Here is a 15,505-nt window from a genome sequence, read left to right on the forward strand (position 1 = left end):
TGACCTATAAAGTCGCAGAAAAAGCTCTCTTGCCTTTGGCTTCCAGGTGGGGATAGACACAGGGAGAACTGGCCAGATGTTGAAGAGAGGGAGGACTTGGCCCTGAGGCATTTATTCCCCCCAAATCCCTCCTCTGTGCTCCATGGCTGGCTGTACTCTGGACGCAAAGTTGCAGCTCCTGCCAGGGAGACCTCTCCTCACAACTCTGTCTCCAAGCTCCAATAACCACTCCCTCCCTCTTGTATCATTTGTTTACAGATTTCCATTTTCTCTCTCAAGGCAGATTATAACCCCCACCCCACTGATTTTGGACTAGGTCATTTGGCTTGCTTTGGTCAATGGCACGTAAGCGGCTGTGACCCTCTCTTCAGAGCAGAAGCATTTTGTGCACTCTTGCCTTGTTTGGTTCTGCCCTTCTTATTCTGCCCTCCATCATGAGAACAGCATGTCTCAGTAAGAGACTAACATAGGCCTGGGTTCTCCAATGAGAGCGAATGTGTAGCTAAGCCCACTTGAGCGCAACTGAGCGCAGCTGAGCCCAGGAGAGTCAAGCAGAAACACAGCCAGCTCACAGCCCTCAGGTAATAAGCACAAGAAAGGCATATTTGTTGCTATAAGCCACTAAGATATTGAGGTTGTCCGTTATCACAGCAAAAAATCAACTGATACGCTCTCGCTGGCCTTTGGAGTCTCGAGGCATTACTGGCACCTGCTGCTCCTAGGTTCGGACATTGCTATAGCCCTTGTGGTATCCCCAGCCCTTCCTAAGCCTTTATAAATAGCTCCTTTCTTAAAGACTCCTCAATTTACCCAATATGATTATGTCATCTGTTTCTTGCTGAGACCCTGACTGATACATGCCCTCTTTAGAGCGGAGAAGAAACCACAAAGAGGTCTGATACAGGGTCATGTCTACTAAATTCTAAGAATAAATGATAATAAGGAGAAAAAGAAGGGTGGGAGGGAGGAAGAAGAGAAGCAGGAGGAACAAAGAAAAAGGAAGGAGGAGGGAAAGGAAAAGAAGAGGAAGAAGAGAAATAATGGAGGAGAAGGAGGAAGGAGCAATGACTGAGGGTTTACTCTGTATTAGACACTGTGCTGAGAGCTTACAGATGACCTCAGATAGATCCAGAAACCATGGGTTCTGTGAAAGAAGCTCCACTGAACTGCCAGGATGAGCCTCTTGGCATGCTGGGACTCTCCACCCCAGTGCAAAAGAAAGTGAATCCTGGGGCTCTCCTCCGAGTCAGGAATTTATATACAAGTTCCCATTGTCTCCTGTGACTTTATTTCTGCTTCAAATTATCCTCATCGAAGTGACAGTTGAAAAGAGGCCTCCACCTTGAACCCCCCATCACATGCTGTCCACACACCATCAGCTCTGCAGCATGAGAAATGGCCACTTACAACGATCACCACATTACCTATGGTGCTGCGGACTCCACTGTTGGATAGCGCCAATCCTCAATTCCTTTCGGTTTCACATCCTTGCCTGCAAAGGCTTCCAGTCGCTAGTACATCTGCCAAACTCCTTCGCCTTCAAAGTGCAACCCCCCCCCCCTCTTGAGAAGTCTTGGCTGAGCTGGGCTGAACGGATGGTTGACTCTAAACACTGTACCACTCAAGCTCCTAGGCTGAGTCCCAGCCTTGAGACTGACCAGCTGTGTGGCCATAGGTGAGTCACTTCACTCCTCTGTGGCTCAGTTTCCTCATCTGCTTGATTCAGTTTAAATACTGACGACTAAGCCAAAGAACATCACAGCCCTCTGGACCCAATAACATAACAATGCGTACCTCACAGGGTTGTTTTAAGAAATAAATGTGCTACCCTCTGTGGAGAGCTCAGAACAGAGCTGGTGAGTGGTGAGTGTCATTGAAATGTGTGCTATTATTTGCAGTTACCTTAGCTTCTAAAAACTGTGCTAATTAGCTCTGTCTTTCCAGATAGACTCGAATGAAGTCCTAGAGGGAGGGATTCTGTGTGTCTTACTCATCTTCATATCCCTAGCTCCTTGGTTGGTACGGAGTAGGTTTCTGGGAAATATCTCACGTCTGCTAGTTGTTTTGAGCCTCACTCAGCCTCTCCCGCTGCCCCACACTTGGGCTGGCTCCACCAGCCTCCTGGGGAAACAGAACATGTCAGACCCCTTTGAGGTATGACAGACCATGCTGATCTGATGACAGCTAACCCACCCAGGCACAGTCTTCCCTTCTGGAGACAAATCATCACCCTGCTACTTTAGCAGCTCCTGGGTGGATCATGTTTGCTGTGGTCCTGCAGAGGCCAGGAACAAAACACATTAGAGTGCACCAGGACAGATGAGGACAGTGGCAAGCAAGCAGATGTGTGCCTGACCGAAGAAGGTAGCTCCTGCTCACCTCCAGCTCATCACTGCCAGAAATGTCTCCTGGTCTGATGGTGCCACATCCTCTGAGGTTTCAAGAGAAGCCACATGCTTATGGGCCATCTCCTGATGTTTAAATACTTGTGACAAGGTCCAAAGGTTTAAAAGGATTTTGGAGATCAAATAACACACATCTAGAAAAAAATATATAAATATGTGAGATGATAGATGTGTTCATTAACTAGATGGAGGGAATATTTTTACCATATATATGTATATCAAATCACCACAATGTGTGCTTTAAATGTCTTACAATTATATTTGTCAATTATACTTCAGTAAAGTTGGGAAAAAATAACACACATCTGCACCAGTTAGCAATTTATGATTTAATGGCAGTAGCTACCAACCAGCCCTAGGTACAATCTGAGTCCACATCACCTACTTCGTAGCACGGGACCCGACCTCAGGTCCAGAGATAACAGTTTGATAAGCTAGTTCTGAAAATAGCTTGGTTCTGCACTCAAGGTGCTTATTCTGTTCTGTGGCATATAGCCCTTCCCAGAAAACCCCAATGATTTTATTTACCTTTGTTCACAGCCCCATTTTTCTCTCACTCTTTATTTTGCTAAGTATTTACTGAGCAACTACTATGTCCTAGATTTTAGAAACTAGGGATGTAGCACTGTACATGACAGATGATATCTTCCCTCAGAGATCTTACACTTCCAAATATTAGTGTCTAATTCCTGATTTTTAAATGTTGATAACTCAATAAAAAAGATTAAAAGCACTCTATGAACCCAATATATTTGTTCAAATCTACAATCTCAAAAATATTTCCTGAAATTCTAATACATGAAAAAGGTGGGAAGATCGATTTTTCCATGGAAGATATAATCATAAACATCCTGGAGCTTCTCACGATAGGGTAGCATAAAAACCCACGAAAAGGGTTATAGAAACAAAATAGGTTTTGCTTTGTTTAATCCAATATTTCCCATTTACTTCTCCAAGGAACTCTTCTTCCCTTGAATGCCAGTTAATTTTTGATGCATATCAAATCATCCCTGAAGTGACGTTTTTATTTTCTTAATTTTAATTTTAGTATATTTTTTTAAGAATTCTTTTTTCATTTTATTTATTTTAGAGAGAGAGAGTGAGAGGGGAGAGGGGCAGAGGGAGAGAAAGAGAATCTTAAGCAAGGTCTGTGCTCAGCACAGAGCCCAAAGAGGGGCTCAATTCCATGACCCTGGGACCATGACCTGAGCCAAAATCAAGAGTCAGATGTTCAACCGACTGAGACATCCTAGTGCCCCGAAGTGACATTAAAAAAAATTTTTTTTTAATGTTTACTTATTTTTGAGAGACAGTGAGAGACAGAGTGCAAGGTGGGCAGGGGCAGAGAGAGAAAGAGACACAGAATCTAAAGCAGGATCCAGGCTCTGAGCAAGAGTTCAGCACAGAGCCTGATGCAGGGCTTAAACCCACGAACCGTGAGATCATGACCTGAGCTGAAGTCGGATGCTTAACTGACTGAGCCACCCAGGCGCCCCACCAAAGTGACATTTTAGACAAATATTTATTTATTTATTTTGAGAGAAAGAAAGAGGGAGATGGGGGCAGGGAGAGACAGGGAGAGAGAGAATCCCAAGCAGCCCTGCCTTGTCAGCACAGGGCCAGATGCAGGGCTTGATCTAACCAACCGCAAGATCATGACCTGAGCCAAAATCAAGAGTCAGACCCATCCAGGCATCCCCTGAAGCATCATTTTTAAATAATAACAATTGATTTGGCTGGAGATTCTGCACATCAATAATTTGGGCTAGGCCTACATGGATGGTTCCCATCTCACTTGAGTTTGTTCATGGGCCTGTGGTTACCTGCCAGGTGGGCAGGTGGCTGGTTGATCTAGGCTGGCCTCAGTGGGAACAACTTTTCTTTCCTCCATGTGATCTCTCATCTCCTAGGAAGCTAGTGCCAGTGACTGGACAGTGTTCCATAGAGCACGTGGAAGCGTGACAGGCCTCTTGAGACATAAGTTCAAGACTGGGACAGTATCACTTCTTCTGCATTCTAGGGACCACAAAGCGAAGCAGAAGGCTGGTCGGTGCAAGTTCAAAGCAGGGAAAAATACATTTCATCTCTTGATGGCATAAGCTGCAAAGTCACATTGCAAAGGACATGATACAGGGAGGAGTAAAGAATTATGGCCGTGTTTACCCTCTACTATATCACACCATATGTGTAAACGGGTCTTGGCATTTTGTGGAGCCCATATTGGGAAACCCTCATCTAACTTATTTTCAAATGAAGTTTTGATATATAACTATTCTGCTTGGGGCCAGTAGTTTTCAACCACACCCAATAACTGCTTAAATATTCTTCCGCCCTATCTGCTCTAAAACACATGTGAAATAACCCTGTGCACAAAAGAAATATATAATCCTCAATTCTTTTCTGTTGGAAAACACTTTGGTCTGGCTGATAGCATTCCAAATAAGCAGACGTATAACTAAGGGAAGATGCAGTGAAGAAACATAAGAGCTTATTTTCACATTGTGCTTATTTAAAAAAAAATTAATGGAACACAGCTCAGGTTCGTTATTATATCATTTCTCTCAATGGTTTTATCCAAATTTAATATATGATCTGAAAATCGAGGAAAGTATAACTCTGACTCAAGAGGAAGGGAAACAATATAACATGTACTGACTGCTGGAAATGTACAGCCATATGTCTATAATCTCCCTTGATCCTCAACAACTGTGAGAGTAAGATACTATTGCCTTCATGAGGAGTCAAGGTCATGGAGACTAGGTAACCCTACAGTGACACAACTCCTAATCTCACTACTGCATACTCTTGCCCCAGTATAGACCACAAGGCACCAGCCATGCATGTGCCATGTCCCAGGCCACAACTGTCCTCGGGGTGGTAAGCCTCATGGATACCTGCTAGCTGCCTGTGGTCAACCATACTGATATTCAAAAGCATCTGATGCTCTTCTTGGAGGACTATTTATTTCCTTGCCCCACTGGCAGCAGCCTTGGCCATGGAAATTGATTTTTGCCAGACAAACATGAGCAGAAGAGATGTGTGACACTTCCAAGCAGAAAAGTCAGCTTAGAGTTCACCGTGCTCTTACATTACAAACAACACAACTCTCAAGGTCGAGGCTGTGTCATCAGCCTGGGCCATGGAGTGATGCCAACCACAATGAACATGCAGCATGACTGCAAGATAAACCGCTAGCTCATAGGTCACCAAGCTGGGGTCACTCGTCACTATGGCATGACCTAGCCTCTTCAGGCCTCTGAAACTCCAATGGGCAGATCCATCGCCTGACATGGGACAGTATCACTGACATTTGTGATGTTTTTAAATGTCTGATAAATCCTAGAGCGGGCCGAAGGTCTGCATTCAGGTTGAGTTGGGTTGGAATCCTGACCTTGTCATCCTTGCCCTGTGCCATTTTGGCAAGCGGTGTAGCCTTTCTTAGCCTTCATTCGCCCATGTCATACAAATGAGAGTAATAAAGCCTGCCACGTGTATATTTGAGGTGAAGTCTAAGTGAGATAACAGAGGTAGAGGCCCTTGATCTGTCTCTGGTACTCCATAAACATCCCCTCAACCTTGCTCCATCTCTAAGTGCAACCCCAATACACAAACATGTGTGTGCACGCCCTGGTTCTCACAGCACCTCCCCATCCTGGTGAGCACTTTCTTCCCGGCATATCCTAATGACCAGTGCACAGACCATCCCCATCTTCCTCTCCCCTGTGTGCTTTCTCTCAGGTAGCCTCTCTCTTTCCTTGCACTTCGCAGACCCCTGCACGCACACCCAGACACTCATCTTCCTTCTGACACCTTCCCTTTCTCCCTCCTCTGGCAACAACTGTCTTACTTGAGAGCCTCGACCTCCTTCCCTGCATCTGTAATCATCAGTGAAATGCTGAGCACAGCTGGATTTTCAAAGCCAATGGTTAATTGCAGGGAGCTGAGGGTGACCCAACGGCAGTTTCAAGTATTTGGAGTGTGAAATAATGAAGACGCTGGTGAGCAGACGGCCTGAAAATCAGCGTATGACCCCCCCCTGAACAACTTCCAAGGGCTCTGATGAAAACGCCTCTCCCCAGCTGGTAAGGCTTGTGCTTGAGCTGGGAGGCAGACGAGAGCCAGAAACCACCCGGGAGAGATGCGCGGCAGGAGAGTACATCCTCAGCCCTGCAGACTTTGATAACGTCCCAGTTACCATGGCAGCTTGGCTCAGAAAGGATTACACAGGAACTAAGCAGCAAAATCTTTAATGAGGTGGTGACCTTAAGGCCTAGGTGTCCCCCAGCCACAACAGTGATCTCTTGACCCCCATCACTGTTAATGGGCGACCCTCACTAATAAATACCTTCACACAAAGAACAGGCCTGTGACCACGTCATAGATGACGAGGGAAGCCATGTCATTACCTCGGCTCAGTACTCTCAAACCCATGAGGACAGTCAGTCTGTGTACCCCATCATGTATCTTTCTTTGCCCAGTCCACGATCCAGATGACAGTGGGTACATAAATACCCAAGAAACCACTCTACAGGCCATCATGTGGTCCCATGGGTTTGTACACACACATGGAATTTCCTGAAGAGTCTTCAACTTCTAAAATAAAGCATTTTTTTTTAAGTATTCACTTTGTGCCAGCACTGGGGACAAAGCAATGAAAAACTCTAGGTCCCTGTTTTCAAGGGGTTTATAGTCAGAGGGGGAGAAACACAAACCAACCAGCAATTTTAATAGTGAGGTAAGGCCTGGGTGTTGGGAGAGTGGAGAGGCAAAAAGTGCTGATCATAAGATAGAATCAACATACCAGGAACCTCCTACCAGAGGACACTTGCACCTGCTGCCCCTCTGTCTGGAACATTCTTCCCATTCCTGTGTACGGGCTTCCCACTGTTGCTTTACCAACTCCTAGAAGGGCCACCTATATGCCCATCCTCACATCACTGCAACGTCTTACTTTGGTCATAATATCTCCTACTACTGACTCTGACCTTTTTATCTCCCTCTTACAAGCATCCTTGTGATGCCTTGGGCCCACTAAGAGAATCCAAAGTAATTTGCCCATTGCAAATCTTTAATATAATCACACCTGCAAAGTCCCTTTATCATGTAAGGAAATAGTCACAGATTGCAGAAATTAGGATGTAGACATATCTGGGGGGCCATTATTAGGTATTTAGCAACCCTCAGGACTCCTGTCCTTAAATTCTTTGCTTAGACACTACTTATTTCTCAGGACTTCTTGGCCAATGTAGCATAAAATACAGGTACACCACCGATTCGTCTGGCATTCCCAGTCTTCCCCACCTTGATTTATTTTTCTCCACTTCTTATATCCCCATCTGAAGTACTATTATTTGCTCATTTCTTTATTTTCGCCCCTCACTTCCCCCCAACCAGATTGTAAGTTCCATGAAGGTGGACACTGGACTGGCTTTATGTTACCAGAGCCTAGAACAGTGCCTGGCAGTTAAGAACATAACCTACAGATGTAATGGCATTGGTGAGAAGTCAGCCAGGCAAAGTGGTTGTAAAGCAAAAAAGGGGGTGGGGAGGGTTCCAGGCAGAGGAAACATGAACATGCAAGAAACACAGTTCCAGAAACTGAGATTCAGTATCACTCTGAGGTTGGACACTTTTGGTTGCCCAACCACCATCCATTTCTCCATTCCCCTTCTACTCGAAGCCCAATTTTGAGCACATGAACACCACTCACGTACACACACACCCAATGCAACTCAAACCAACACTGACCCTATGCTTTGTCTTTATCACACAGGCCCTGACCCCTGGAGGCTGCATTTCCCAGGTTCCCACGTCAACCACCGCTTTGACCAATGGGGGGTCCTAGTAGGGGATAGGAAGTGTTATGGACTGAAGTGTTTCCCATCAAAATTCAGATATTGAAGCCCTAACCCCCAGTGTGATTGTATCCGGAGACAGAGCCTTTAAAAAGGTGATTAAGGTTAACTGAGAGCAAAAGGGCAGGACCTTAATTTGAAAGAACTGGTGATCTCATAGGAGGAAGAGACACCAAGAGCTCGCTCGCTCTCTCGCTCTCCCTCTCTCTCTCTCTCTCTCTCTCCATGCACAGGGGAAAGGCCAGGTGATCTTGGACATCCAGCCTCCGGGACTGTGAGAAATAAATGTCTGTTGTTTAAGCTACCCAGTCTGTGGTATTCTGTTATGGCAGCCTGAGCTAACCAAAACAGGAAAGAAGGAGAAAGAAAAATCCAGAATATTTCTCTCTCTCATTCTCTGACTTAGGCAGCTCTGTCTCATCAATGACTTCTGCAGGGAAGGCCTACATGATCCCTGCCTCTGCCAGGTGACCAAGGCCCCATTTGTGGCCTTTGTCTCTACACCTATGCCTTTCTGTTTGCTAATCTGACAGCCACATCAACGCCTGTTGTCTTCTCAGCCCCCCTTTACCTGGCTAATTCCCTGCATTCAATCCCTTCTGTTGTGAGCACTCACAGAGTTACTATTTTCCTGATTGGACCCTGCTTGCTACCTCATATGGTGCAGAAGGTGTGCCTGAGGGAAGCGGCACAAGATGCTGAAGGGTATCTCAGGGACCAGTTCTCAAAGTTCCTTGCCTACCAAATTCCAGGGGGGCAAAGTCAGAGCTCAAAGTGGGGCATATCCAGAGGGCAGTAGGGAGTTGACAGAACATCTTCATCAGTGGGAGGGTTATTTTGAGGGCTCCATTTCAGAAAGATCATGTCATAAAAGGCATCTACCTGCACCACCTAGAGAATTATCCTGTGGGGCTTACATTTTCCATATGGTTTCTCTATTGGTGCAGAGATACTACCTAAGACTTGCCTTCCAGAAGGAATGGTAGTAGGAAGGGGAAAAGAGACAACAAAGTGAACGGAGGTAAGAGCTGGCCCACCTACCTTCTCTGGATCGAGACTCTATCTAAACCACCATTTACATGGTGGGGTGAGCCACAGAAACCACGATGGCCCCACACTCACCCTCCTTCCCCTTACAAACCCCGGACTTTTGTTCTTCTAAGGCAAGTAGGCGCTGAGAAAATGCAAGCCAGAAACACCCCAGTCAGCACTTTGAATACAGAATTTATCTGTTCCAAATAAGGGTGTCATATGGGTGATGCAGCGAGTGCCAGCTGGTAGCTGTAACTCAAAAGGCCAGCATCTTGGTCTGCACAATCAATCATATACAGCAAGAGGAGGCCTATTTGTTCTTTGTCATTCTTCAGCAAACTTCTCTCTCTCTCTCTCTCTCTCTCTCTCTCTCTCTCCCTCTCTCTCTCACTTGGTTTGCTTTTCTTCCTTTCTTCCCTCTTCCCTTTCATTCTTTTTTCTTTTTAAAATATTCTTGGAAACCCTTTTCTGCCAATCACTGTCAGCGGCTACTCAGGCCTGGGTAAAGCAAGAGCAGATGCACAATGAAATGCACAGACTTGGAAACGAGCTATGGAGGGAGTGTGGGAGGGAGGATTCCTCTCATGAGAGAGAGCAGATAAAACACTAGACGTTAATACAGCCTAAGACAGATTGTAATCTAATAAGAATCATTCTTCAGGTGCACAGACTGGCAGAAAACCGAATTGAACGCTTCATCACACAGAGCCGATTTAAGTAATATTAAAAATGTTATTCTCCCATGAGAAGGGTGCTGAGAGTTATACATGGTGGTAATATATTTAAGGCAGAGATGGAAAAGACAAAGTCTCCAACAGGGGCACAGAAGCTAAATGGAAACAACGTCAGCACTCAAGATACGTCTCCTGTCCTGAAAAGCCTGGAATCATCAGAGACACTCTTATGACAGGTGTCCTTGATTATCCAGGTCAGAGGGTCCAGCTGGGGCAGTCAGGTGAAGGGAAACAGGTTTTAAGGACACTAGCCTATTTTAGAAGTCAGTTAAGGTTTCTAGTGTTTAAGAAAAGTGATGGATTTCAGGGAAAGGCTCATAGAAAAGTCAGGAGATCTAGATCTCTCCTGGCCCCTCTCACTCAACATCGACCTGCATGAATCTGTGTTGGTGCACACAAGCCATCCTCTGTCATCTCCATGACCTGCACAGAGCCACCCACACACAGAAATTTCAGTACAGCCTATGGCTAGGAGGCAGTGTGGGGTGTCCCATCAACCTAATGTTTAGACTCTTGTTGTCCATCTCCAAACATTCAAGTGACACATTGTGCACTTGAGATGCACTCACTGGACTAATTTTATAACCTGTTTTAGCATTTCATCATTTTCCAATACAGTGGAGATGATTGGGACCTCTCCTCAACATTGAGATGTCCTTGGTATCAATGGCCTGATGAATTCTTTATCAATAAAGCCAGTATTCCCAATCCTCCAAGAAGTAGATAAACCCTGACTTCTTTGAAACTTGATGTAAAGAGTCTCAGTTGGGTCTTCTTAAGAACATATGCATGGTGGGGAAGGGGCCAGTTCTTCGTCCCAGAAAAAAATACAACCATTGGATCCCAAAGGAAAGAACATTAGGAAAGAATAGAAATTATCCTTTTTTAAGGCCCCAGATTTTTTTTAATGGTTATTTTAGAGAGAGAGAGAGAGAGAGAGAGAGAGAGAGAGAGAGAGAGCACGCACGAGCAGGGGAAGAATAGAGAGGAAGACAGAGAATCCCAAGCAGGCTCTGTACTGTAAGCACAGAGGCCAAAGTGGGGCTTGATCTCACGAACCGTGTGATCATGACCTGAGCCAAGATCAAGAGTTTGATGCTTAACCAACTGAGCCACCCAGGTGTCCCAATCCCCCAGAATTTCTATGACAATTTGCTAGACATCAACTCTACAATCTGTTTCTCCCTGGAATGCTCCTGCCTCTCATTCTGTCTGGAATATGCCTCCAGGCTCTCTTCACCTGGCCCAACCCTGCTTGTCTTTCTAACATCAGCCCCAAGAAATCCCTTCCTCCAGGATGGCTTCCCAGCCTTTCATAATGGCAGGCTCTATGTGATACCATCTTGTGGCCTCCTGTAGTTCCCTTCCATGGCTCTAATCACAACTGCAAGTCATTCATTGTTTACGTGATTATTTAATACCTATCTCCCGCTCCAAACTGTAAACTCCATGAAGGCAGTGTGGTGGCCCTAAAAATTTGCCACTCAGGTCTCCTGCTGCCCAGGGCGGGGCCTGGGTGTAAGTGACAACTGGTGTCAGATGCTGTGCCCTTAACCCACCAAAGTGATGTGCTAAGTCCTTGCTTCCCATAGGCTATTCCCAGCCACTAACCTAGGATAAGCACTGAATGCAGATCATTCCTGCCAGATGTGGGGCTCCTCCCACAGGCCAAAACTTTCTTAGAACAGGGCTGCTGTCTGAGACTCTCGCTACCTATGTTCCTCCCTACTCTCTCTCCTTCGCCGGGCCATCTGAAGGTTCTCTCTGCCTCCCTCCGCCCCAGGTCCCTCCACTTTTTCTCCCAAAGGGCATCTGCTTCCCTGAGGACCCAGAGGACTCAGGCTGATGTGGGCAGTAATTCCCACTTATTCGTCACTGCTTCTCCTGGGCCTGTCACAAGGCCTGGTGTGTAAGAGGTACTCAATTAATATGCATAAAATGAATATATGCTTGCAGACATGCAAGAGAGTGTGGATGAAGCAGAGCAAATCTAACTCAACTTCTGGAAAATCAACTCCAAGAACATACCCTACAGAATCAGTATCAATGCCCCATTCCTCAGAGCCTTTGTATTTTAAGTAACCATGCCAATGGCTGAAGGAAAAACTGTTCTCAACACTGTAACATCAGTATCAACATGGCTACTTTTTATGGAGTACCTTGTACATGTAAGGCATTGGCTATATAATTTATAAGCATTAATTTATTGAATTCTCACAATAGCTGTATGAGGTTAATCTTACTCCATTCTAAGATGAGGATATTGAAGCTTAGTAAGTCAGGACAGTTTAAGTTTTGCTGTGGTGACAAAAAACCCTAAGTCTTGATGGCTTAAAACTATTGTATGTAAATAGGAGTTTTGCACCTCCTTCTAACCTTTCAAAGAAAGTCAAAACAACCTTTAAACAGCGCCAGATGCTAAGTGTGACCTTGACATGTAGAGCTGGTGAGGCCCTGTCTCTTGGACCTCACACCACCCAGGAACATCTATGACTTATTTACTTGCTGGAGTTAAGCTTCGGGAACCTTAGGTCCCAGCAGCAGGTCTGCTCTGACATTTGCAGCTCTCACCAGGTCTGGCCAACCCAAGTCAGTTGGCTTTCCAAGCACAATGCAAAGCCTACTCACTAACCAGTCTTGTCACTGATGAAAGCTGGGACGGTCCCCTTTCAAAGACAGAGCACTTTATTATTTTCAGTCTTCACATTATTGCTGTGACTGTGTCCAGAACCCCCAGCTCTGGGCTGCTCGTCTCAGCCAGGCAACTAGAAAAGAGTCTATTTTTGTCTCCTTCTTTTTCCTTAATAAACATTAAAATCTCCCAGTCTTCCCAACAATTTTTAGAATGACTGCTTACCCCAAGTGGCCAAGAAAATGTGAATGAGCTTCCCTTTTGGTAGTTCACTTAGACATATGCCAAGATGGGCAAACTACAAAACCAACAGATTCTCTTTTTATCACATCCAAGGTATAAAAGTAAACCCTAGTATTAAATAAGCTCATTCAAACGATGCCTAACACTCCCAACCTCCCAACCCCCAGGGCCACTTTGGGAGGTTCTAGTTCGCCCTCAGGCTTGACCACCATCACGACTGGGTGAAAGAGTGAGACATCTTGCTCCACCTCTGCACGTGCTCAGTAAAACTGAAAGTGGCAGATGACATCACAACCATCTAGGCAGGAATCCACTTTGCTTCCAGGATAGGTCTCCACCGAGAGGCAACCTCGATATGGGCCACTCAGGGGACATTAGAAAGCAGCTAGTGAAAGGAAGAAGAGAGCCCCTGTTTGCACATGTCCTGCACGTCCCTGACAGACTACAGCCTAGGACTCACAGCTTGGATGATGCCAGAGCTCTCTGGCCCTGAAGCCACATCTGGTTTCCTGATTCAAGCCTCTCCTTTGTCAAAACAGGTTCTCTCCCGGCAGGGTCTCCACTTGAGTCCCTCTAATATTTCGTAAGCCTAATTGGAGACGGGGGTCTGAGAAGCCTCAGCCATTCTTGAAAGTCAGGGAGTCCCAGGGAGGGAGACCTTGGTCTCATTCCTAGGACCTGCCAGTTGTGTTGGCCAGAGTCCTACATCCAGCTAGTTGTGATCTGAGCCAATCCCATAACCAATTTCAGTACCTCAGTTTCCCCACCCATAAAACTTAGCTCTGGGACTTGGGAGCCTTAATGAGCATTGGCCTTTCCTGGATAAATTAACCAGGTGCCGGAAACATCTGTGGCTAGAGGCAGAGTCTGCTGTATAAACAGAATATAGTATTCGTATACACAAGACTGTAGCTAAAGCTCAAATACCAACTAAGCCTGACTTCATCCTAAGTCCTATTCAGTTAGTATCTTGGGAAAAGTCAGTCTCTTCTCTGGACTAACATTATATTTGAAGAACTCACCTTCTCATTTACCTTGCTCTATTCTTCTCAGGGCAAAGGGTTTTCCGTAAAAGGTGAATAATCAACAATTCTTATAGCACTTAAATCCTAACAGTGTTCCAAAAATAAATACCCGAGAAGAATATATGCTTCACATGGACACGGGCAATATCTGTCTTATTCACAAACATGTAAGTACTGATCCACAGAGGTTACTAAAAAAGCTTATTGAACAGATGAATAAATGAACAGATAATAGCCTTAGAAAAATGCTGTATGGTTGCGTAAGTTTCAAACTGCCTTTATGGCATCTCCTTCCATGCTATTCTTAGTTTATAACTCTATCAGAGCACAAAATACAAAGCCACTTGATAAACCAGGTAAGACTCAAAAAAGTCAACTTCACAGGCAGTAGCAGATCTGGAAACAAAATCTAGGTCTCCAAATACCCAAGTCAGTCTTATCTTTACAACTCACTGTTTTCCTTCGTCTAAAGTAAGTCAGAAAACTACAGCCCATGGGCCAAATACAGCCAGAGTCTTATAAATAAAGTTTTAGTGGAACACAAGCCACACCCATTTACTTACATACTGTCTGTGGCTGTTTTTCCACTGGAACAGCAGAGCGGAATACTTGCTAGAGACCTTATGATCCACAAAGCCGTAAGTATTTACTACGTGGCTCTTTGTAGAAAAAAGCTTGCTGACCCCAGCTCTTTAGCCACACTCCCTGGAATCCCATAACCGTCCAGGAGCTACTGCTAGAGACAAGGGCTTGTTGGTCATTGTTTGGGTCACATAGTCTACACAACCACCAGCTTGCTACTTTGAGTGCATAAAATTTTACACACGTCACCTTATTAAATTCTCCCCACAATCATATAAGGTGGACATTATTATACACACATGGTGTGCTAATGGAATTAGGCTGAACCATATAAAATTGCCATTTATTGTAGGTCAAATCCTAGAAACTTGTATTTTAAAGATATGAAAATATCGACACAGTTAAGTGAAGGTACTCAGATGCTACCCAGCTGTAGCTGTAGGGCAGCCACTGCTGCTTAAAACTTTATACTTCGCTTTAGGTATTAAAGGTTGTGCAAATCTTGAGGAACCCAATCTAATGCTGTTAAAGCAAACTTTTCCCGAGGTTATGTGGTCAGGAAAGTTTTTGGGGTTCTTCCCCACCCCAAGTAGCACCTATAAATATCCCACAAAACTAGTCTTCCTTGGGACCCATTTGGGAAACACTCCAGTCCCTCCATCCCCACCTGAGAGGTTGCAACACTTCACAGGCACTGCAGTCCCCCGTTTCCCTGACTGCCACCATCTCCTGTCCCCTCCAAACGGCCACACAACTGCTCTGGGCATGCCCAATTTGAGACTCGCTGTACCTTGCTCCACGGGCAAATGAAACTCCATTTTCGCTAAAATAACCTGAATAGTCCATGCTGCTGCTGCAGGCTAATTCCATTTACAGGAATAATGAAACTCCATCCTTACATGGCACTGGATGTTCATTTAATACACGTTAAGCATCCCATACCTCCCATTTGTAATGCAAATAAACTGCGTCTCCCATCAGAACTGCTCACTCTCCC

Source organism: Prionailurus viverrinus, chromosome F2, assembly GCF_022837055.1.
Source record: "Prionailurus viverrinus isolate Anna chromosome F2, UM_Priviv_1.0, whole genome shotgun sequence".
Classification (NCBI taxonomy): domain Eukaryota; kingdom Metazoa; phylum Chordata; class Mammalia; order Carnivora; family Felidae; genus Prionailurus; species Prionailurus viverrinus.